The sequence below is a fragment of the Canis aureus genome, chromosome 23, assembly GCF_053574225.1.
Source record: "Canis aureus isolate CA01 chromosome 23, VMU_Caureus_v.1.0, whole genome shotgun sequence".
NCBI lineage: Eukaryota > Metazoa > Chordata > Mammalia > Carnivora > Canidae > Canis > Canis aureus.
In genome coordinates this window covers 34,054,844-34,080,344 of record NC_135633.1, presented here as the reverse complement: position 1 = coordinate 34,080,344, position 25,501 = coordinate 34,054,844, and the positions used below count along the sequence as shown (strand labels likewise).

General features: G+C 33.6%; 1 protein-coding gene across 1 annotated transcript in view; it reads left to right on the top strand.

Moving 5' to 3' along the window:
* Positions 1-3,186: 3,186 nt before the first annotated feature.
* The window catches only part of TENM4 (teneurin transmembrane protein 4), a 2,712,352-nt gene continuing 2,690,037 nt past the window's right edge, over positions 3,187-25,501 (top strand). Inside the window, exons 1-2 of the mRNA XM_077867222.1 lie at positions 3,187-3,438; positions 6,776-6,832. The gene's annotated coding sequence lies outside the window, so the exon portion shown is untranslated. The remainder of the gene's footprint in view (positions 3,439-6,775; positions 6,833-25,501) is intronic.

Genomic DNA, 25,501 nt, shown 5'->3' with positions numbered 1-25,501 from the left:
GATGGTAGTTACACTTGTGGTGAGCACAAAATAATGTATAGAGAAGTTGAATCACTATGTTGTATGCCTGAAACTATATAACATTGTGTATCAACTAAAATAAGAAAAATAAATAAAAATAAGAAATAGTTTGTCAATTTTCACACAAACATGTATATATATATATATATATATATATATATCTGCATTCTAATTGAGATTTCACTAAATCTCTAGGACAATTTGAGAATTAACATCGTCACAATTTTCGATTCTTACAATTCGTGAGTATTCTATATTTTTCAATTTATTTCGATCATATTTAAGTTTTTTCAGCAATGATTTGGGTTTTCAGTTTAAAGAGCTTGTACATTTTTTCATTAGATTTCCCTAGGTATTTGATGATTTGGGATGTTAATGTAAATTTACATTTAAAATGTTAATTTAAAATTCTCACTTTCTACTTTTTTTATTAAACATTAGCAACTCTTTCATTTGCACAGTCTTTATTAAGGTCCTGAATAGCTATCTTTTTAGTCCAATAACCATGCCAAAGTACTGCCTTATAAGCTTTTACTTTTATAGGCCTCTGAACCTTTATAGCATATCTGGTATATATTGCAGAAATCACTCTTATATGCAACTTTATATGTTCTGGTTGCTTCTTACACATAGAACGTTTCAATAAATCCAAGGTCTGTGAGAACAAGAGTCATGATTGGTGTTTCTCAAGAAATTTTGCACCTGTTAAAACATAATTCTGAACATATAATGATGCTCTGTCATTTTCTTAGATTGTCATTACATGGGTATATGGCCTGATTTTCTCTTTCATCAACCAATGGCAGGCATATGTTTCACAGGCAACATCTTTTCCTGCAATCAGATAGAGTCCTAGATGCTTCCTCAAAATTGCTTCTAATAGTTAATTAAGTTGGTATATAATACTGATTTATAATCTCTATTTAAATTTTCATTAAAATTTCTACAGAAAGCTAGAGTGAACTTTAGCCATTGTATGATTTCTATTTTCTCTAGCTGGCAGTTACTTCTAGCAGTTAGTGTACATATGCCATCATAATTAGGGTTCTCTATAACATACAGAGTTCCCTATTATATATGTTATATATATAATTTTCATTGTATACATGTATGTGCATGTAATTTTAATTTGTAATACAGTCTAATTTATACTACTGAGATGATTACTTTGAAAATAAAGAGAAAATATAGAAATTAGATAAATGTTTTGCATCAATTGTCACCATGTGTCATTAAAATAAAAGTTTTGTGAGTTCAAATAGAGAAAATCAACACAGGAAATATCTTTACAAAATAATAATAGTGTTTACAAAAAAAATAAAGCAAAACCAGATCTATATAATAGCTATCAAAATCTAAACACCCTCTGTTCAAACAGTTACAGAGTAGGGTACACAAAACTAGATTTTTCCAACTGTCAAAAAGAGGCTGAGCAGCCACATACCTCTAGGTTTTGAGTTGCAGGATTGGATTATGTGACATTTGCTTCTCAGTCTCTGATTTTCTAATTTTACAGTAATATAGAGGACTCCCAGATGGAATTCATAGAACAGTTGTATGTGTGTGTATGCATTGTGTATGTTTATGATATATAGCATAGAGTTCTGCTATCTTAGGTGGGGTTTCTTTTTTGTGTTTGTGTGTATGTTTCTGTAGAGATAAGATCTACCCAGTCTTGATATCTGTATATCTTTAACATCAAGGGGGTGACATGGATATTTTTTTCAAGATTTTATTTATTTAATGGTTTCTTTCTTTATTTAGAGCATAGGGGAGGGGCAGAGGAAGAGAGAGAGAGAAAATCCCAACTAGACTTCACAGTGAGTGTGGAGCCTGACATGGGGCTTGATCTCATGAGCCTGAGATCATGACATGAGCTGAAATCAAGGGTTGGACACTTAACTGAGCCATTTAGGTGCCCCAACGTGAATGTTTTAAACTCACGTAGTTATGAAGATTACAGGTAATTTTTTAAATGACTAAACCCAAAATTTGAAAAATCTACTTCCACAAAAATTGCATTTATTAATGCACACCTATGCAATTTTAACGGTTTTAATTTTAACCATACTTAATGGCTCTCAGGTTCTAACGAATGATAACTCTATCATTCTTTGGTTCCTAAAGCAAAGAAACCAGCTGGGAATAATTTGCAACCTATCTGGCCAGTGGAATAATATATTTGTGTTGGTTCATTCTGTTTTTTCTGCTAATGACATATTATGCCATTTCACATCATCAGATTTTTAGCTGGATTTTATATTCTCATGGTGAAGTCTTTACAACACAATGTATCTCTGTCTTTATTCACTTGTCCCAAGTGCAGTATTGATATTCTCAGTCTGCATTATGATTTTTATACAGTCTTTGCTTTGCTTTCTTGTAAACTAATCTGAGAAATTTGAGTGTGACTCAGGATGTCATAGCTCTCAATCCCTGATCCAAGAGATCTTCAAGTTCCCTACGTGGAATTAGTTCTCTTTCTGGTGGTTGCATCCTTACTACTTGCACCAAGAAGAGAGACCTTTAAACTACTAAGCAGGAAAAGTCACTTTTTGCTTACTTTTAGATTTGAAAATGTTAATCCCCTTTCCTGTAGTGACATGACAGTTTCCCTGTTAGCATCACCGACACAGTTTCTCCCACTTCAGTTTTAGCTTGAACATACATTTTTAACAGCTTGATGTGCAATAAAGTGTTCATGAATGCTCCATTTTAGTTCACCTAAAAATAAAAGCAGAGCAAAATGTCTAATATCAATAGGATGGCAATCTCTGGTAGGCTGGCAGGATTCTAGTTTTACATGCTAAATGGCAGATTATGAAAAACATGTATTTAGTTACATTGTAATAAGAATCTGAACTACTGAGTTCCAGTTTCTGTTTTTCCCTGAATTTGCTGCAAGACAGTACCTCATTAACCTCTCTGGACTTCAGTTTCCTTGATTAAAATAGAAACACTTGGCTTAAATATTTCTGAAGTTGTTTCTAGTTTCATCAGTTCTCCTTGGACTGTAATGATATTTCTACATTAAATAATGTTTATCTTTAATTCATAACTGGGGATTTATTAATATATAAGCTTTCTCATTGAGTTTCTAGTCAGGACCATCTGGCTTATTTCTGTTCTATTTTGGGCACTGTTTTCAGTGAGAAGATATCCACCCTCCAATTACAGGAGCCTGGAGCCTGACTCTGGAACCTTTGAAGCTTTGTTATATTCCTGGTAAAGAGACACTTTTTGAAACCTGCAAGGGAGGGTGATATTTCTAAGGTTCAAGAAAGTGTGAACTTTGGCACTGAACATATTATGCTATTCAGTTGTACTTCCTGAAGTTTATGCTTAATGTAGGCATGGTGCTGCTATTGTAAAACACGCTTTTGAATCAAAGAAGAAAGAGGAAGTATCTCGATAAAGGTAATTTTGACATAAAGATATCTATTGTTACTAACAGAGCTTCTGAATACACTGGAACAGTTCTTGACAGTAAAAAGGTTTTCATTATATATTTTCCATCACAGTCAAACAAGCAGGAAGGAAGAAAAAAAGAACAATCCTTAAATGTCTATGATTTCTGGCACTGTGTTAAGAAATAGAGAAAGAAAAATGAATTTCACAGTAACGGAACGGATAGTATTTTTGTTCTCAGCAGACATGATTTTATGTTGTTAGCAGGAGTGTCTATATTAAAAAGAGTTAAATAAAGTTTCACTTAATAAATTTTAATTGAGTAGGACAACCATATTCATTTACTCATAGTTGAAGTTGCTATTTTACATTATTGTGTAATGTGTATTTTACACTATTGTGTAGTTGATGTTTATTAAAGAATTTTTAAGATGACTTAACTCAAACATGTATTTTACAGAGGCAGCAATGTTAAAGGATAATGCCTTTGAGTCCTTGGCTTCATTTTCCATTTGTGAAACATTCGTCAAGAGGCTCTGTAAACCTTAGTTTCCTCATCCATGAAATCTGTAGAATATAATTGCTATTGTAATTAGCTAGTTAGGGAGATTTGCCCAAAGTTACACAATAACTATTATTAGGACTAAATTAGATATGAGGTCTGAAATCCAGTCCTTATTTGTTATACTATACTAAATTGCTTCCTCCCATAAAATGTAATGTGTGTATTTTTTTCATGTTTTCCAGATACAATAATGTTACTTGCATCATACATATATATGTGTAATACATATAGATGCAGTAATATTATATGTTTATAATATATGTATATGTATGTGTTACTATATATAGTTAGTAACTATGTCTTACCTTGTGCCAGACAGTGTTTTAAACACCTATATTGCTTACCAGTAATACGTTACCTAATCTTCACAACAACAATAAATATTGTATCTTCTTCAATATAGATATTGTGGTACAGGAGAGTCAAACTGCTTGTTAAGTCACAGAGTAGGTAGTTTGAGGCAAGATTTGAATCCTGGAAGTCTGGCTCCACAGTGCATGATCTTAGTTATTAATATCCATTATCTGTACCTTGTAATTACTGAGTTTCTAAAATAAGGGTTCTGATAGCATTGAAACAACACTCATTTAAGTTCTCTGATAAGTCTTTCCTATTCCTGCATTCTTGGGAACCTTGGGGGAATGCTTATACTAATGCAAAGTGATAATAATAGGGCAAATACTAATCTATGTAATAGAAGTACAATTATGTAAAGCAAAACACCACGAAATTATTACCACAGTTGTGTTGAAGTGATAAAACGTTGGCCATTTTAGATATAGCACTTCTGCATGTGAAAGACCAATCTCATGATTGTGAGCTTCGGTTAGTGAGAGAATTGTCTGGAGACTAGGTTAGAAGATACTGCAATTGTTAACATAGCTTACTAATGGGGCCCGAACTAGGGGAGAGACCATGAGTCTGAGACAAAAAAATGAGGCTGTTGTTTATAGTACTACTAGTCCTAAGCTTTCAAGTCCAAAAGACAAAGAATGAAGAACAGGCCAACTTTATTCTATCATATCTGCATGATCATTTTCTCTGTTCCTGACTCCGTAACTCTTCAGTCTTGAGAAAAAGAATCATAGTGCAAAAATGCGGACAATTTAGAACATTTAAACTATGTCATCTCAAGATTTCTAACATGTTCCATTATACTCCTTCCTCCTGATTCTAATAACATTTTGCCTAACTATCCCTATCTTCTGTTTCATCCCTAAAATAAATTAAGGATAAGAACTGCAAGTATCCATTGCATTTATGAAAGTATGAAGTCATTTTTGGCCTTTGAATGATTTCAGTAGAGGATTGAGGCCCAAAACCAAATAATGGTAAACTGAACAATAATGAATGAAGTGGAGATTGACAAAGAAAAGACTGAAGATGCAGGAGAGAGAGAAAGAGAAATAAAGAAAGGTATGGATATAGAGAGATAGAAGATGTGAGTGAACAAAGTTCTGCAGGAGACATGGATAAATGCTTATGCTACAAAGTGATAATGGTGTGATTAATCATTGAGATATTATTATTAAAAAACATCAAAAATTGTGACTCCTTGGGTTACAGTGGTAAGCCTATTTGTTTTTCATATTACACTTCCCAGGTTTTCTATTGTGTTGCTGCATTATTTTATAATATAAATTATGTGATATAATTTAAACTTGGTAGTAAACTTAAAATTGAAAAGGACTCCTTACCCAATTCTTCCACAGTCCAGCTCCCCCCACCCCCATGCAATTCTAGTCATGTATATACAACAATGCTATCATTTGGTAAAGAATAAGGAAAATTGACACCAAGTATATAGGAGAGCATTCTGAATCAATCAAATGACAGAAGAGTTGGTGTATGTGCTATGTGTTTTAAAGAAATTCCTTATCTTTGGAACAGAGGCCATAGTCATAACCTTGGTGCAAAGATCACTAAGGATAACTCTGTATCTATTTCTAATATTATGAACAAAGATGCAGTCCCTCTGTCAGAGAGTATTGTCATATTTTACAACAATGAGAATTCAAATAACTTCCAAATCCACTCTCAGAGCTGAGAGTTTGGGGATAGAAAATTTTGGAAGAAGAAAGAAGGGTCAAAAAAAATTGAAATCATCCTTTTATTCTTATATAATTATTTTTCAGCTATTTCTTCTCTATCTATATAATGGGTACTCAAGATAGATTCTGTAGAACCCACTTCCTGAATATGTAGAACAATGGTTGTCTATACAAAAATGAGTTAAGAAAACTTTATTAAATCCCAAGGTATGGTGAGCTAACTTGATGGAAATTAAACACAAGAATAGAAGCATAGGGAGAGAGATTAATATAAGAATGATCTAATTAAGTAATTGTTGTGTTGTAAGTTATGAGCTTTCAATTAAATAAAAACTTAAATTACTCTTTTTGCCTCTGTTAATTAGTGGGTTTTATATCTGCTTCAGTTAAGCATGAAGAGGATACTGGTACAGTCTTTCACCACAGGGACTACATTTGCAATTTTTCGAGTCTTCTGGGATTTAACACAATTAAAATGAAATTGAATCCTTGGCTTAATCCTGCTGAGAGAGTTTGTTGGACAGAAAGCCCCACAGCTTTACAAGAGTGGAGACTTGAATAAAGTGGAGTGTTTTACCATCCCAGTTGTGTTTAGACACTATCTTCTTCATGGAGTTATCTTGGTTTATCTGGTTGGCATCATTTTGTGGACTCTCTAAACTTCCTCCAGGATCTCCATTTTTGCATTCATGATAATTTATTTTATTTACTCATCTCTCTTCCTTAATAGACTATAAACTTTGAAGACAAGTAGAATGTCTTATCACCAAGGATGAGATCATTGTTGGTAAGCTCAAGGTTTGATGCATGATCAGTGTCAAGTAGTTACTTTACTTGGTCTCACTGGACACACAAAGCATTTTTGCCTTCATTGGCCACAGCCCACATGTGCAGGGTCTGGCACAATTCAGAGCTCTGCTCCTCAGATTCATCATCAATTAACTCCTTTTGGCCTTTTTATGATTACTACAATCAACTACCTTGACTATTACAACTAACTGGGTTTCTGGGATTCTTGTCATTAGACAGATAGGTTGTGGTTAACACATTATGCTTCCCAGGTATCCAATATAGTAAGGTGGGAGAAGAATGGACACAAATTCTGGAATTAAAGTGTTCCAGGTTACCATTTTACTGCTTACTTTTTTGAATTCTCTCAAGTCCCTTAATCTCTTTAAGAGCCTGCTGTCTTATTTTAAAGAACAAAAAATATCAATTGCTTTTCTTTTTAGAAAAGTTTAAATAAGGATTTAAACCTAAGAACTTATTGTTGTGAGGATTAAAATGAGATGGAATACGTATATTTTAAAAGAGGAAAGAAACTTTCCTTTCATATTTGTCCTTAGAAAATTCTAGACTATTTTTTAAAAGATACTTCATACTGGCCTCAAAGAGCAACAGTTCAAACTTACATGGCTTCATGCATGGCAGGATATGTCCCACCAAGCACCTTTCTTTTTTAGTGGAGAAGTCTGTCAAAATACAGTCCCTGAATCACCTATATGAGACTTATCTTAAATATTTTTTAAGAAGTCATAATTCTTGATCCTGTTTTAGACCTATTTAGCTAGAATCTATAATGGTAGAACCACAAATACGGACTTTCAGTATTTTTTCACTCAAGTGATATCTATGCATATTAAAGTTTGAGTGTCAATGATCTGGATCAAAGAGTCTAATCTAGCAAGGTACAATTAACTGAAATACATACCAGGGCCTATTACTTATGCACTCGGGTAGGCTGGCAATAAAGAATATTTAGGGATGTTTGTCAGTAGATGGCACAATTTAAGTGTCAGATGAGGTTGCCTATAATAAGTACAATGCAATCTTACCTAAGTTAGTATTCACCTACTCATTCATTCATTCCTGTCAATTACTTATTTATACATTTAGTCATTCAATGCACTCTAAGTGTGAAGTAAAAATCAGAGTTTTTCTCTACATTCAGGGATGTTTCCATCTGATAGGGGAGAAAAACAAGATACTTTGAATTACAATGTGAATATTAATTGCCATGTTGGATATAACATGCAGTGCTAATAATGAAAGTTGTACCTAACCCAGTTAGTAGTGGATGAAAACTTCAGGTTGAATAGGAGTTAGCTAAGCAAAGGGGAGGGACCGAAGACAGGATTGTTTCAGGAAAGTGGAACAGCTTGTGCATAGGTAGGAAGCCAAATACGAGTGTATTTTGAACATGTAAATAGTTTGGAGTGGCTGGAGCATAAGGCAGGAGAACAGTGAAAGATGCATCTGGGGCAGTATAATTCTCGAAGCAAGCAGAACTTTAATGCTGTAGTCACTATTTTTATCCTACATGCCCTGATTTCAATGTAATAAGCTTTTCATTTACCATATGGAGATAGTGGCTTAGAACATGTAGAGAAGGTCTTATTTTCCATAGATGAATTATGTTGTCAAATGGTAAACTGCCATATGGCAAAATGTGGTTCTAGAATTACATTTCTGAGCGAGGCTTTACCAAAGATGTAAAATTGCCTCTGTAAAAGGGAAATGTTTGCTATGAGGGTACTATTATATTGTTATAAAGAGTTATGCACTAGTTTATTGTGTTTTAATTAATGCTCACTGCCCATCTCTAAGCTGTTATATCTTAAAAAAATCATGGCTAGTTTGACTATTGAATGAGATTTTTCTTTCTTTTTCTTCTTTGGTAGATATCCATCCTCCTGTGACATTATTCAAGAAATTGATTTTACCAATTACAATCCAGTTTCATAATTTAGATGGAATTTTGCCATAAAAGGTTTGCTAATTATTTGGCCAAAACAACTTATATGTTGAATGAAATTCTTTGAGAAAGTGAGAAGTTTAAATCTCCAGAATAGTATGGATTTGTCTTCTCTAAATGAAGATTTCCTACCAGTTGACTCTTATTAGCAACTATGGTTAATTCAAACAGATGACTACTCCCCATTTATCCATTCAGTGTCCTGCGTGAATTCATGACATAAATGCCATACATAACATCCTAAGTTTAATGCTGATTTTTGAGCCACTTTCAGGAAAGAAGAGAAACATAGAAGGATAAAAAGACGCCTTGGAGGTAAAAAGGAAAACAAATTTCTAGCAAAGTTTACTAATAGCATACTTTCTGACAGACAGCAAATAAATTATTACTTTTGGGGGTTTGGTTTGGTTTAGGTTTTAGAACTGGCAAGCTATAAGGTCATTGTTAAGTACAAATTAAATATCCTATTTTTATTTCCCAATAAAATATTTTTATTTTTATTAATCCTATTTTTATTTCCATCTCCCTAATCCCTGCAATAATAGCGTACCTCTCCAAATCACCTCCCACTCTAATATAATCTCCATAGAGCAAATTTGGCCATGCTGTTCTTGAGAAGCCTGAATTGCCCATCTCTGAGCATAGACACACATAAACACACACACACACACACACACACACACACACACTCTCTCTCTCTCACACATTTAATGTGACATCCTCCCCTTTTAGATAGGCAGAAAAGACCCTTCAAAATGGACCTGCTTCCTTTTAGCCATATCTCTACCTATTCGTCATTTTTCAGGGTAGAAAACTAGTTCTTTCATCATTTATAGGATAAAGCCTTTCATGTATCCAGGCCTTTTACATGCTGTTTTCTTTGAGTGGATGCCTTTTGCCATCCCACATGTGGAGGAATAACTGGAACCTTTCCTACACAATAGTGGACAACTTGGATAAAGCTCCCTGTAAGAAGAATATTTTCCCAAACATGTGAGAAACCCTCAGTTTTCACTTTATTTCCTAACATGAAATTCTTATAAAACCTATTCCTCACAAAAGCAGTTTCCATGAATTGCTTCCATTCAGTATATAGGGAAACTCAAAGACTTTATATAAATCAGAGTAGGCAATGCATTTGAATTGTAAGTCCCAGACTCTTGATTTTCTTACTCACAGTGCCTGGTTAAGTGGATTTTTAGCAGTAACACACTCAAGAAGGAAGAGACAATAACTAAAGGATGCGTGCGATGGGGGTACACCGTGAGACACCAATTGACTGACTGACCTCAATGTAAAAAATTATAGCTTAGTGCTGAATCCCCTCCCCTACTCTCTGGCAGCTGCTAATTTAGGCTGGTCATCTAAAGCCTCTGAATCTCAATTACCTTGTCTGAAAAATGTAGATTAGTAATACTTAAGAGCTAGCCACTACAGTGCCCATCACTTCCTTGGCCATTAATAAATAATAGTAATATATATACTACTGATAGCAGTAAGACTCCTAGAATGTTGACCAGTTGTCAAAAAAATGTATGCCTATCTATTTTACTAAGAATATCAAAGAACTATCAAATTGGATTTTTCTGGTGGAAGATTCTTTTACAGAACGATCTTCAGTCCCCTCTCTTACATGCAATATCACACCTGAAGAAAGAAGAGTAATATGCTTTACCGAAAATTCCACCAGGAATATACTAACCTGTTTATCTGTGGCATAGCAATTTACATTTAGAATCTTGGAATTTCCTAATAGGAGCTTAAGCCATAAATGGAGACATAACTATAACCAAATCATTGGATTTTAAATGAAATTTTGGTCCTAAGAAAGAGGGTTACACTGAATTTTCTTTGAGCACCAGTGTGTACATGGTAGCTAGAAGGAGAGAGAAAATCTAGAGATGTTTTATTTGGCCTCAATAAATCCAAATATCTGTTCTGATTTTTGTCAAGTAGATTCAGTTGTTGATCCCTTCAGGAAAGCTAATGGTGTCGGGTACTCTGGCTATGTGGTATATGAAATACAGGATGATAGAAGAAAGAACTATAAGGGAAAAATACCTTAAGAATATTTTAAAAATCAAGATAATAAAAATACTTAAAGAATATGTATGCATGATAAAGTTTTCTAGATGTCTTGTTGAAGCCTGAATTAATATACAAGAATTACTACTAAAATAACTGGTGCCTGTACAGTCTTTAAGTATGACTTCATTTTCATCTCCCCAGGGCAGAATGTATGGTTTCTTGAACTGGACTCTGTTAGGCACTCAGGATTGAATTTGTATAAAAGTTTTTTCTTTCTTTCTTTCTTCTTTCTTTCTTTCTTTCTTTCTTTCTTTCTTTCTTTCTTTCTTTCTTTCTTTCTTTTCTTTCTTTCTTTCTTTCTTTCTTTCTTTCTTTCTTTCTTTCTTTCTTTCTTCTTTCTTTCTTTCTTCTTTCTTTTTCTTTCTTTTTCTTCTTTCTTTCTTTCTTTCTTTCTTTCTTTCTTTCTTTCTTTCTTTCTTTCTTTCTTTCTTTCTTTCTTTCTTTCTTTCTTTCTTTCTTTCTTTCTTTCTCCTTTTTTTAAAGTTAGTTCTTTCATCCCTGTTTTCCCCCTCTCTCCCAGATGTTTTACAAAGTATTTTAAAATAATAGACATATTTAGTATGTGTATTTTAATAATCCCTACTTTTACCACCATGCCATAAATGTTTTAGACACTTAAGAAACACTTGTGGAACAAATATATAAATGAGCACAAGAGTTATACAGGGCAGAAATAAATTTGCCATAAAGAGTAATGCTGTTTTTATAGAGGGAAGAAAGCTGGTGTGTTTCCTTTCAGCCTGTTTCAAAAGGGGGTTCAACAGTGCTTTAGTGTTGCAGAGATATTTTCCATACACTTAGGAGTTAATGCCTCAATGCTCTTGCTAACCCACAAATGATTTACTATAAATTATATATATAGAATATGTAATATGTATATATTCAAATTAGCATATGTTCATGTATATGTTTTATTAATATGCATTTATATATTATATTTGCATATTCATTCTTTCACTATCTTGACATCTTTCATGAAGGGTTTATAGATAGTAATCCACAATTTGTTCACAAAAATGAGAAAGGTTGATTATAGTTTGGATTCAAACTAGTAAGCTTTTTCAGACACCACCATTTTAGATCTAACAATATCCAGCTAGACTGAAGTAATTTTTTTCTGTGTTACTTTGTGATTTTCCGCCTTTATACCAATTCATTATTTGTCTTCCTTCTGCCTGAAATGCCTTCTTTCATTATATGTTGCTTATCTAAACCATATACTTCCAAGTCATTCCATCTCAAAAGCTACTTACTCTGGAATTGTTACCTTCTCATCTTCTCAAGTAGAGTCAGTGTTTAGGTCTCATGGTTTCCCATTGACTGTCTCTATATCTCATAAGACATATTTTCTCTTTCATGTGAGAATTATTACACTTGCCTTTACATTTTACACTATAAACTTTTTAAGAATAGGTGATATGTGTGGTTTACTTTTATATTTTGTGAAGGGCTAACAGAGTAATAAATATTTTATGGATTATCAAAAAAGGGAACCAAAAATATAAATTTCAAAGTAAGGTAGAATTTTATTCTATTGATTTACTAAACTTCAATGAAGACATCACTGAGGTATCAATACAAATATGTTATTTGGATATAAACAACTGCAGTTTTATAAAGTTCCTTGTAAAGGGAATATTCAATAACATATCACTTAAAAGTCATAGAATGAGAACAAGAAATCTTATTTGAAAAAAAATTGATATATGTTAATATGGATGATAAATAAAATCTGGTTATGTTGTGATAAGCATTCTGAAAGTATAAAATACTTTAATCATAAGATTTCCAGATCTAGTAGTAATGAATAACTGGAAAAATATTAATTATAAATGAAATTAAAAATAAAAAGCAAGGAAAAACTGAAATCTACAAACTAATTGAAGCAACCAGTTGTATTCTCAAAGAATACTCAGGAGTAATGGTTTATCATACACCTGTTTTTCACATTTTAGAATAAAAATGAACTCAAATGGATATATATATATATATAGAGAGAGAGAGAGAGAGAGAAAGAGAGAGAGAGATGATAGATAGATAGATAGATAGATCTTTTTCTATGATCTTATTCCACATGCCTTCAAAAATGTATTCCTGATATCTACTGGGAGATATCAATATTTAAACATTATATGACTAAAGAGATTATGATGACTAGAATTATTATATCTTGATGCATTTAGTGGAAAAATGGCATTTATAAGAGATATTACATAAAATTAAAATTCTAATACTGTTTGAAAATGTAACTGTTTGTTTAACCTTAAGAGGATTCAAAGCCTCAGATGAAACTTTGATGTAATCCTAAAGTTACAGTAATCAAAGAACACATTTTGTCTTCTCTATGCAAGAGCTGTTTCATCTGATCTCTAAGAAAAGACTGGTCTTAAGTGATAGGCAGTTATTGGGGATGTCCCTTGATGTCATTAGTTTAATCAGTAGGCAAAAATCCAGGGAAAACCTTTAAGAAATTCTATTATTGTTTCCAGTTTCACTTTTTTTTCTCTTAAGATATGAAAATGTTTGCATTTGTATTTTAAAATGTTTCAATCATCATTTATATAGTTCATTTGTAACATTTATTCAGCAAACTCAATGTGGACAGTTTAGAAAATCATCTGTGTATTGGATAATTAAATCTGTTTAAATATGGAATTAGTTATCAGAGCTTGACAAATTCCCATTAACACTTACAGAAATATGGAATGCTGTATACCGTAAAAACAGGAGCAAAGAAACCTGAAAAATTTCAGACTTGATTATTTCTTCAAAGCTTCTTTTTTTTTACCTTTCTAAATATTTTACATAACCACAGTGATTGTCATAATATTTTGTGTGTTTAGAAAACTAAATATAAGAATTTCTAAATAATGAGCCAGAAACTTCTGGAATAATGGCTTGGCAGAAAGCAACATTTAATTGACCTCAGACCATTGTAATCTCATGAACCAGTACTTGACTTAATAGATCCTATAGTGACTTGAAAGATCCTATGACAACTTACCACTGTGAATATTTATCTATAGGATTTTAGCAAAATAGAAGAAATATTTATGTGAACTTTGTGGGAATTCAGAGCTCTTAAAGACTGAGGGTTCTTTATTCAAAGTTTTACAGTAGAGAACATTGAGGACTTTTAGAATTTAAGAGAAGTAAAAATGGAGTCTATGGGGCATGCTTAAATAATTCAGTTCTAAACAAGATTTAATTAGTCAATTATCTAATAAACATCAGAATTCATAAACAGTGCACAACTGAGTATGTTGAATAAAAGTTGCAAATTGCCTATATTCATAATGGATGATTGAAGCATCATTAAAGATATGTAAATGCAATATCATTTCACTAGAATTTTGAAGAGAGAAAGGTAATTAGAAAAAGAATTGTGAAGTGATATTAGGTATCTTTCCCAGTTGAAATGTGCTAATGATATGTTTCACAAGAAGATGATTGTAGTTCAAGTCCATTTAACAGCCAAGCTGAAGTCTGATTGGCTTTACCCTCTCTCCTTTGTCTAAATTTGGTAGTAAACATGGTATCAGAGAACTTGGAGAATTTTTGTTTATCTCACCTACTAGATTTTGAAAGAGATGTTTGACAGAGTTCAGTTTTTATTGGAAATGAAACTAATGCTACTTAAATTTTCTGAGGATTTTTATTTCACTAACAGTGTGTATCGTTGAGTGCCCTGGAGAATTGGCATGGTTGTCAAAAGAAGCTCAGCTGCTATATTCTCATAAGGTGTACTCTCAGACTTCATTGTTTTAGCTTTTTTTTGAAGGAAGGAACATACCTATTCATAATATCTACATGATTTATATACTGTTATTTAAATAAGGAGACCCGACTGCAGTGGCTCTGATACTTTGGTGACCTATGTAAGCAACGGAAAACCTAAGCTAGAGTCAATGCACTTGAATCAAAGAAAATGAAATTTAGTAGCAACCAATCACAAGCAGCAACTGGACTTGCCTGATCAAGGCAACCACCTAAGGTATAACCAAGCAAATAATCTTAAAATCATCTTTATTAAACTAGGCTAATTTTCTCTTTCCTACACCAATCTTAAAAATATAAACACCCCTTCCTTCACTTTGTGCATACTACATCTCCATGAATTAAGTCCTGGAGGTTACTCTCTCTAGATTAGTAATGACCTTGGTTGTTGTTTTCTGTCTTTCTAGCCCAAACTCCAGAACACATCTCCAAATTGGTGGGATCCTCACTGTTGCAAGAAATGTTTCTTTCCTTACATGTAGAGACCCAACTTTATAAGTTTACTTAGAGTCACTCAAAATCTGCGGGACTGACTTAACCTAACCAAAGCCATGAGAGAACTTGATGTCTATTTTTATTGGCACTGTCAACTATTTTGCATCACCTACTCTCCTGAGTTATAAAAGCATAAACTTAAAAAAACTAAAAGCATAAACTTCTCTATATTCTTGCATCTAGTGTTTTGTTATCTTCAGTTTGTGCAAACAAGCATGTAGCACTTTATTTGACACATTATAGGTCCTCAATAAATGTTTGTTAAAGAAGTGAGTATATTACCCTACAGTATCAATAGATCTGATGGGTGGACCAAGGACCATGTCAGCTATTCAGGACAAATGATTATAACTTGTGACTCTAGTAACCTATAATAGCACTTGCTTCCTGACATTGATGGATTTGTGTGGTCTCCTATGACAAAAGTGATACTTTGATTTCTGAGGTTGGGATTTAAAAGGCATTGCAGCTTTCCTTTTGAACTCTTGGATTGCATTGTGTGGGGAAGCTGGTTGATGACCCTAAACACCCTCATGTAGCCACCAGAGAGGCCCATATGGAGAGGAATTGAAGCCTTCTGACATTTGTACCAATTTGCCAGCCTTGTGTGTGAACCACCTTGAAAATGGGTTCCCCAGACCCAGTCAGGCTCTCCGATGATTGTCTGAGACATTCTCATTATTGTAACCTAATACGAGATCCTGAGTCAGAACTTCCCAATTACATTGCTTTCAAATTTCTAACCTACAGAACCTGTGAGAAGTCATAAAGAGTTACTGTTTTAAATCACTCAGTTTTTCAGATGATTTTTTTGTGCAGAATTAATAACTAATACAATGATCTTATCTAAAAAGGTTGGATAGATCTCATCTGAAGTCTGTAGGCCCTATAACCCTTAGGTCAGAATACCAGTCTCTAAAAAACATGGGCAATAATCATTAGATTCTTACTTTCCTATTAATTTCACAATGAAATTAAATGGCTGCTGCAAATTACACGACAATATTTATGTCTTATTCAGGTTGGATACTCCATTTAGTTAGCTGTGATTTCTATATTACTTTAGACTGATCTATATATCTCTATCTACCGATTTATCTATCTATAGATATCTCAGATTATATATCTTCTATATGATGACATAAAAATTATTGATACCAATTGCTATTTATATATATATATAAATATATACAGTTATATTTATGTATAAATATATACTTTATATGACCCTGACTATATTCTGGTACAATTATAGCCTTTTACACATATTAATTAATTTAATCTTCATAAAATGGCTGTAAAATAGGTATACTTATTAATCCCTTTTTCAGATGAGGAAACAAGTTCAAATAAGCCAAGCTTATTTTGAACTTTTGGAAGGCTCCAAAGTCTATGCCTCACCGTTATGCTGTGCAAGCCTGCTGCCTATTTGGCTAGCAGTGAACAACATCACATTCTGCTACCACGTGCTGAAACATGCTGCATACTAACCACCTTAATATTGGCTCATTTCTGGCATAATTCCCAGTGGGGTCCACATATTCTTTAGGTTATGAAACAGAATTTTGGAGCTAGAAGAGTATGATAATATAGGGATAGAAGAGAGAGCTGAATAGGACAAGTCAACAAGGCATCATTACTTAGAACATCTCCTCCATTTTCCTCTCTTTGCAACCAAGTGCATTTCCTTCTTTGTTCCTTCTCCTCTCTCTGTTGGAGAGTCTATGAAGAAAAACCTCATCTTCTTTTTAGACAGATGTGAGTCATTAATCACTCTTTTTAAGCTGATAAAATGATTTGATTTCATAATGTGGCCTACATCCCTACAAATTGGCTCCCTGTTTCTAATAATGTCCAGAGTACTGAGCCAAAGAATCTATCGTATATTTTATAGTCCATGTTTTATATAATGATCATATAAAGAAATAAAGATTAAAACAGTAAGAACAGCAAGTCTGGTTTTACTTTATTTTGACTTTCCTATTTGCTGCATTTACCCTTCAGTAGTATTTATGAATTCATACCAAATTATCTGGGATATATTTGAATAGATTTGGTTTGGGACTAACTTAGTAATTATGCTTTTTGAACTTTTGAGTTGACCTTTATCGGAACATTCTTAAAAATAAAAACATAGATTGATTCAGATTTTTTTAGGTAAATTAGTCTCCTCCTCATTTTGTATCATCAATCTGACTGAGTTTTTTGGCCTTTAAAGCATTATTTTAAGGATTTATTTATTTATTTGAGAGAGAGAGAGAGAGGCACTGAGAGCAAGCAGGGGGAGGGGCAGAGGGAGAAGGTGAAAGAATCTTAAGTAGACTCTACACAGAACACAGAGTCTAACTTGAGGCTCGATCTTTCGACACTGAGATCATGAGCTGAGCTGAAACCAAGAGTTGGACTCTTAACCAACTGCACCACCCAGGCGCCCTGGAGTATTATTTTTTCCGTAATTCTCCTCCTATACTTACAGCCTCTCTCATCCTCCACCTCATTAGATGCCTCTTATCTCTTTCAGAAGTCTTTTCTATTGGAAAAAAAAAATGCTTTTCATTTTATAGCTGTTCACTCTGAACCAGAGACTACTTGTGCTCATCAGTGTCCCAGGTACCTGGAGCACAGATTCAGGGGTAGCAGTGTGTGTGCCATCTGTCAATCCACCTCTCCTGGTTGACACCTCAAGTGTAATATTATATTGCTTTATGAATTGTTGAGAATCCACAGTTAGAGAATCACTGTATGATTATACTACATAAAATAGGCCAGTAATTTTAAAGTTGGCATAATAGCCTTTGAAGTTTTCCTGCTCAGGGTATCTAGATACAGTTTCATGGAATCTTTTGGGTGGAATTTAGAAGCGCTTTTTTTTTTCTTTTTAATTTTAATAGTAGAAGAGAACACAAATGGCACAGGTCATAGAGTTTAAGGAGTAGGATATTAGATTTTATTTTATCTCCATATTTTCTCACTCTGTGACCTTGGGCATGTCTTGAATTTCTCATTGGTTAGGTTGCCCACAATACTAACTGATTTGTTTACTTTCCATGGTTTATGTGAGAAGCAAATGAAGGAGACAGTTTATGAAGGTATTTTAAATATTAATAAATATTTATATATGTATTATCTTCAATAACAAAGCAGTGCATGCTTGACTATCCCATCCATTTCCCCTCTCCTCATCATAATGGAAGGCAAGGGCTATATTTTATTTGTCCTTTTATCCTCTACACATCAATATCACTGGAGACCAGTAAGCCTATTATCAAATAATCAATAAATGTAAAATAGATTGTGACTGATTGCATTTTGTTTTTCCATGATGTGTGTGCAGAAAAGTGGATGATATCCAAATACAACTATAGTGTTTGGACACGCCTGGGGGTGGTGGGAAGTGGACGTCATGAAGAAACAATGTGTTATGTGGTTGCTTATAAATATTTAACAACCAGATTTCCAGTGAAGGTGGAAATGGAAGTTCTGATTTAGAATTTGCTGGCTTATTTCCATAGAATAACTACCATTATTGATTTCAAGTTACCAAAGTGGCCTTACTGAAAGTGGAATTGGAAAGAGATTTGTAGTAGCACACCATTACATGGTATTTTCAGAATATAGAAGCAACAGATATAAGTAATTTCAAGTGTTTAGATAAGAATGAAATGAATGAATAAAAGTATAGAAATAGAGTTAAGAATTAATGACTTTTGAGTACCTATTTTTGTTTTTAACATTATTTAGCTATAAGCTTATAGAATTTCTCTTTTAATGATGGTTGTATTTGTCAATATCTCTGAAAATATGACATTTGGCTCTCATGAGGTCATACAAGCTGGGTCTGCATACATATGACTATGTCCCTTTGAAATAGCTCTGACACCTCACTAAATCATTATTCACAGTTTACCATAGTTTAGAATTAAGTATTAGTGGGTTTCTGTACTGCAGGCCAGGAATTTTCTTTATTGAAATATTATGAAGTGTTTATCAAGTAGATTTTAGGTCCTTACCCTTTTTTATTGCTCCTGTCAAGAATAAAAAATCCTTTATAAATTGTATACTATATTAAGAAATTTGGGATCCCTGGGTGTCTCAGCGGTTTAGTGCCTGCCTTTGGCCCAGGGTGTGATCCTGGCGTTCCAGGATCGAATCCCACATTGGGCTCCTTGTATGGAGCCTGCTCCTCCTTCTGCCTGTGTCTCTGCCTCTCTCCCTCTCCTCTCTGTGTCTCTCATGAGTAAATAAAAAAAATCTTAAAAAAAAAAAAGAATTATACCACCTGATATATGTATGTAAACTAAGTAGGTCATATTTTAGATCACTGCTACAACTAGTAGTTCTTACAAATAAGAATAAAAATAAAGCTTATAAAATTTTATTATTTTTATTGGAGTTCAATTTGCCAACATACAGTATAACACCCAGTACTCATTCCATCAAGTGACCCCCCAGTGCCTGTCGCCCAGTCACCCCAACCCCCCGCCCACCTCCCCTTCCACTACCCCTTGTTCATTTCCCAGAGTTAGGAGTCTCTCATGTTCTGTCATCCTCACAGATATTTCCCACTCATTTTCTCCCCTTTCCCCTTTAATCCCTTTCACTATTTTTTATATTCCCCGAATGAATGAAACCATATAATGTTTGTCCTTCTCTGACTGACTTACTTCACTCCGCATAATACCCTTCAGTAACATCCACGTTGAAGCAAATGGTGGGTATTCCTTGTTTCTAATGGCTGAGATAAAAATTTTAAATAGGAATTACTATTGGTGGCAACAATTCCCAGCATAAAGTACATGGGGTTCTTTTTTAACTCTTTTAAATTTTATTTTATTCCTTTTATGGCCTTAACACAATACTCTTAACCCTAATTTAGTTATAGAATAAATATCTGAAAATGACAATTCCTCACCCCCATTCCTCCAAGAAGAGTTATCTATTCAAACCAAAGAAGATTCCTACCATCTACTACCATCTTTTTCCTTCAAATCTTTTTCAGCTTTGTGATTTCCCATCTATTCTTCTTACCCTCTTGCCTAAATCAGGATAATAGTTTTTTCACTTTGGCCAAATCTGAACTAGGTTCTGGCTCCAAAGCTCTAAACTGTGAGAAGATAGGCTGTTTGGAACACGACAGGCAAAAGCTATTATTTTAAAAAGTATTGTGGATTTTATTTTAAAGCTAAAAACAATATGTTTTTAAAGAAGAAAGGTGAAATTATAAACTTTTAAAAAATATTTTATTTATTTATTCATAGAAACACACATAGAGAGAAGCAGGTTTCCTGTGGGAAGCCGGATATGGGACTCAATCCCGGAGTCCCGGATCATGCCCTGGAGCTGAGGGCAGGTACTCAACAACTGAGCCTCCCAGGTGTCCGAAAAGTGAAATTATAAATAAGAATTTTATTTTTAAAAAAATGTGTCAGAAATCTCACAGAGGAAGACATAGACATGGCCAACAAGCACATGAGAAAATGCTCTGCATCACTTGCCATCAGGGAAATACAAATCAAAACCACAATGAGATACCACCTCACACCAGTGAGAATGGGGAAAATTAACAAGACAGGAAACCACAAATGTTGGAGAGGATGTGGAGAAAGGGGAACCCTCTTGCACTGTTAGGAATGTGAACTGGTGCAGCCACTCTGGAAAACTGTGTGGAGGTTCCTCAAAGAGTTAAAAATAGACCTGCCCTACGACCCAGAAATTGCACTGTTGGGGATTTACCCCAAAGATACAGATGCAATGAAATGCCAGGACACCTGCACCCCGATGTTCATAGCAGCAATGTCCACAATAGCCAAACTGTGGAAGGAGCCTCGGTGTCCATTGAAAGATGAATGGATAAAGAAGATGTGGTTTATGTATACAATGGAATATTACTCAGCCATTAGAAATGACAAACACCCACCATTTGCTTCGACATGGATGGAACTGGAGGGTATTATGCTGAGTGAAATAAGTCAATTGGAGAAGGACAAACATATGTTCTCATTCATTTGGGAAATATAAAAAATAGTGAAAGGGAATAAAGGGGAAAGGAGAAAAAAAATGAGTGGGAAATATCAGAAAGGGAGGCAGAACATAAGAGCCTCCTAACTCTGGGAAACGAACAAGGGGTGGTAGAAAGGGAGGTGGGCGGAGGGTGGGGGTGACTGGGTGACGGGCATTGAGGGGAGCACTTGATGGGATGAGCATTGGGTGTTACGCTATATGTTGGCAAATTGAACTCCAATAAAAAAATAAAAAATAAAATAAAAAAAACTAGATTTGGACTTCCCAACCTCCACATTTGGGACAAAATAAATTTCCATTGTTTCAGCCCTCAAAAAAAAAAAAGTGTCATTATCTTTAACAAACAACAATTATATTTATAATAGGTAGAGGAAGGATTAATGGACTGAAAGAAAAAGAAGGAATAAATAGATGCAGAGCTGTGGATGGACATATAATGTTTGCCATCTTAAATATATAGTTTTTCCCTCTATTTCTTTTCATATAACATTATTCTATAATCACTTCCTCATCTTCCTCATATATTAATTATAAATATTCTTTTTTAATTGTTTGAATACCACATCCTACAGATGTGTGATAGAACAATTGTCTTAACTTTGGTCTGCATAGGTTGCTTTCTAAGATTTTGAGTTATAAATAGCAATATGTTAAATAATTTTATATGTGGTGTGCCTGAGTGGCTCAGTTAGTTAAACATCTGACTCTTGATCTCAGCTCAGGTCTTGATCTCAGGAGCTCCAGTTCAAGTCTCATGTTAGGATCCACACTGGACATGGAGCCTACTTAAAAAAAATTATGTGCTATTCTTTGTATTTATTTCTTTTTTAAAGACATAATTGATATATCACATTATATTAGTTTTAGGTGTACAACATAATGATTCAATACATGTATATGTTGTGAAATGATCTCCACATTAAGTGTAGTTAACAACATCCATCACCACACAGTTACAATTTTTTCTTTGTGATGAAAACTTTTAGTATTTCTCTCTTAGCAACTTGCAAATACACAATATAGTATTAATCAACTGTATTCATCTTTGATTATTTCCTTAGGTTGATTCCAGAATATGGAGCTTCTGGGTCATAAACAATGGATATTCTAAAATTGTTATTATGTATATTGTGAAATTTTGAGAAAATATTTTACATTTAGTGAAAAAGGCTGGCCTTGGTACCTAATACTTACTGCCCATGCTTCCCTGCATCCATGTCTACACCAGAAAACTATGGCATTGATATCAAGCCATCAAATCATGTTTGTGAGTAATAAAGCAGAAGTGTTCACGTGATATATCAAGAGCTCACAGCTTGTGAGAAAAAGAGATCAGGTTTTTGTTTGTTTGTTTGTTTAAGCCAGAGCCTAACTCAGGCTTGAACTCATGATCCTGAGATCAACACCTGAGTTGAGATCAAGAGTCAGATGCTTAACCAACTGAGCCTCCCAGGCACCTCTAGATCAGGTTTTAAACCGTGCATTTCACACATACTAACTATGAATGTGTTCAAGTTGTTTATTGTGCATGCGTTTATCTCACCATCTATAAGGAATATATTAGAATTACCTTCAGTAGTGTTGTAAGGATTATAAATAATGTATGTAAAGTGAGTTGACAATGTTGATTCTGAGTAGATGGCATTAATTAATTAATTAATTAATTAATTAATTCATTCATTCATCCATTCATTTGTTTATTTATTTATTTGATGGTAGTTATTTATAAAGTCCAGGAAAAATTTCGGGAAATATTTCCATAAACTGAATTGGATTTCAGCCAAAGAATACAGCTCTTCTCAGCATGTAAAATCAGCTCTTTAATGACCTTACATGGCCAAAACCTGGATTTCACCCCTCAGGTTAACTCTAAACCTGCTTTTATGAGTGAGATGCAACCCCTTCATAATTATAGCATTATCTCTCCCACCATGAAAATTCATTAGTGCATCTGCCTTGTTTTTTTCAGGGATTAGTAGGGAAATATTGTGATTCTCGTTGGAAAAGATGAAAATGATCTTCATAGTAAAAAACACATGATGAAATTAAAAGTAATTGCTTTGCCTATAATTTTTAACACAGGTAATTTATGATCACTTAAATATACAAATATGTATTTAAATATATTTTTGAAACTATGTATATTATGATTACCTAAGTGTTTCTAATACTTATGAATCAGGATTTAAACAAAAGATGTATTTTAGATTCTTTTATGTGAGGAGCTAACTCTTGGCAAGCATTTGCAATAAAATTCTTTTTATGATATTTAAATTTTAAAGCAACTAATTTATTCTGGTATATATCCTTTTGTCCATATAGGGATTGGTCTCTTTATTCCCATGGCAGCAGCTGTTCTATTCTGGGTCTTTGCAATTTCTTAAATAAATTAAAATTAAAGGAGTTTTAATAGTGATCATCAGAATTTCAACATATATAGAAAATGCATGCATTCGCCAGATCATCATTGCTCCAGAAATTCCTTTCTTTACCCATTGATGGTACCTGCTTAGTCCCCAAAGATCTTATTTTTCCATGTTTATCCTCCACTGTCACTGGAGTATCCTTTCTGTTCTCAAATTTGATTAAAATAATCTGCTTCTCAAGAATCCTCACTGGCTCCCTATTAGCCTCCTGTACATTTTCACATGTCAGTCATGATCCTTTATTTACCTTTAAACTTTGTTATTGCAGGTAGGAAAAGGGAACTAACATTTTTGAGGCCCTAGTATTTTGCAGAGATTGTGCTATGCATTTTGCACAATTTTTTTCTTTTGCATTTTTAGTCCTCATAACAATCCTGTATTTTAAAAATAAACAGAGCTTAAGAGATAGTAAGTAACTTTGTCCAAGGAAAAAAGCTATAAATGGCAAAGCTAGAATTATTTAAACCAATGTCTACCTCACTTCAAGTCGTTTGCTTTTTCTACTATCCCAGTGGAAGAGTAATTGGGCAGGGATCCTTAAAACACCAAAAATGCATGTGTGTAGGAGTAGAATGAAATCAATCTAAATGGTAAATTGAATTAATCATGTTGTATAGCTATAATGTTGACTTTAACAAATTAATGAAGTATGACAATGGCCAATGAATAGTATGTTAGAAAAACACTGTTATAAATGTATATTAGGAATGATAGAAAATGATGCAGTTATGGGAACAGTAATTTTGGGAGAAAAAACACTAAAGGCACGAGAGAGCAGGGAAACACATCTTATCTTGAGCTTGAAAAAGAACCATTGAGAAAGAATACTTGGGAAGGCACTTTTAGCCAACACAAATGGCTCTCTGAAGGCAGCCTGAGTCTGTAAAGGGATTGAGAACTAAAGATGCTGACAACATAAAATGTAGTTCAAGATAACAGGCTCCATTAACTTGATATGCTCTTTAATTTAAGTACAAGTAACTAAGAATGAACCTTCTGAGAACAGAAAACTATAAAATGTTAGCACGCCTATTCTGACGGTTATCTGTCACTTAAAAATATCTCTTTTAATTTAAGATTTTTTTGAGATTTTTCTTCTCAAATAATTTTTTATGATCGAGGACTGTTATTTATAATAAGGTTTTTTAATGACTTTTTTGAGTCATGCAGCATATCATTGTTGCAGTGTAAAATGTAGATGTAAAGCAGAAGAATTAATGGTTATTCTTCTTTCCTTTTAACAGCCATGTAATGAGCACCACCAGTTTTATGCTGGGCTAACTCTGTGAGACCCATAACGATGAATAATGAAGCAGCTATTCATATAAGGGCTAAGATGAGCAGAGCAGGCAAGCACAAATGCATACGATGTCAACACTTGTTACAAAATGCATTTCATGAGTGATATTGAGAATTGAAGAGTCTAAGGGAGGGAAAGATCAATTTGATTTTTTGAATATCAAGGAAGACATCATGAGGTCTGTAGATTAAATACAGTATTTGTGGACAAGTAAGGCAGAAGACCAAAATCCAAGGTGTTCTCTTGCTTTTTATAGCTCACTTGACTATTCTTATTTCTACCAGATTTAAAACTTTTGCCATATGAAGAGATTGCATATCTAAGCAAAAAAGGTGAAAAAAAGATTTAGAAGAAATCATAGGAGAAAATCTTTATCTTTATATTAGAATAGGAAAAGATTTATTAAATAGTACCCTAAGAGTTTTAGAATCTTAACCTTATCCTTTGTCTCTATTAACCAGCAAGAGAGTGAAAGACAAAACAGAAGATATGAAGATATTTGTGGTGATATTACGTGTGGAAAATGATTGATATTTGAAATATATTTTAGAAATCTCAGAATTGAATAAGGAAAATAATACACTGAAAAATAGG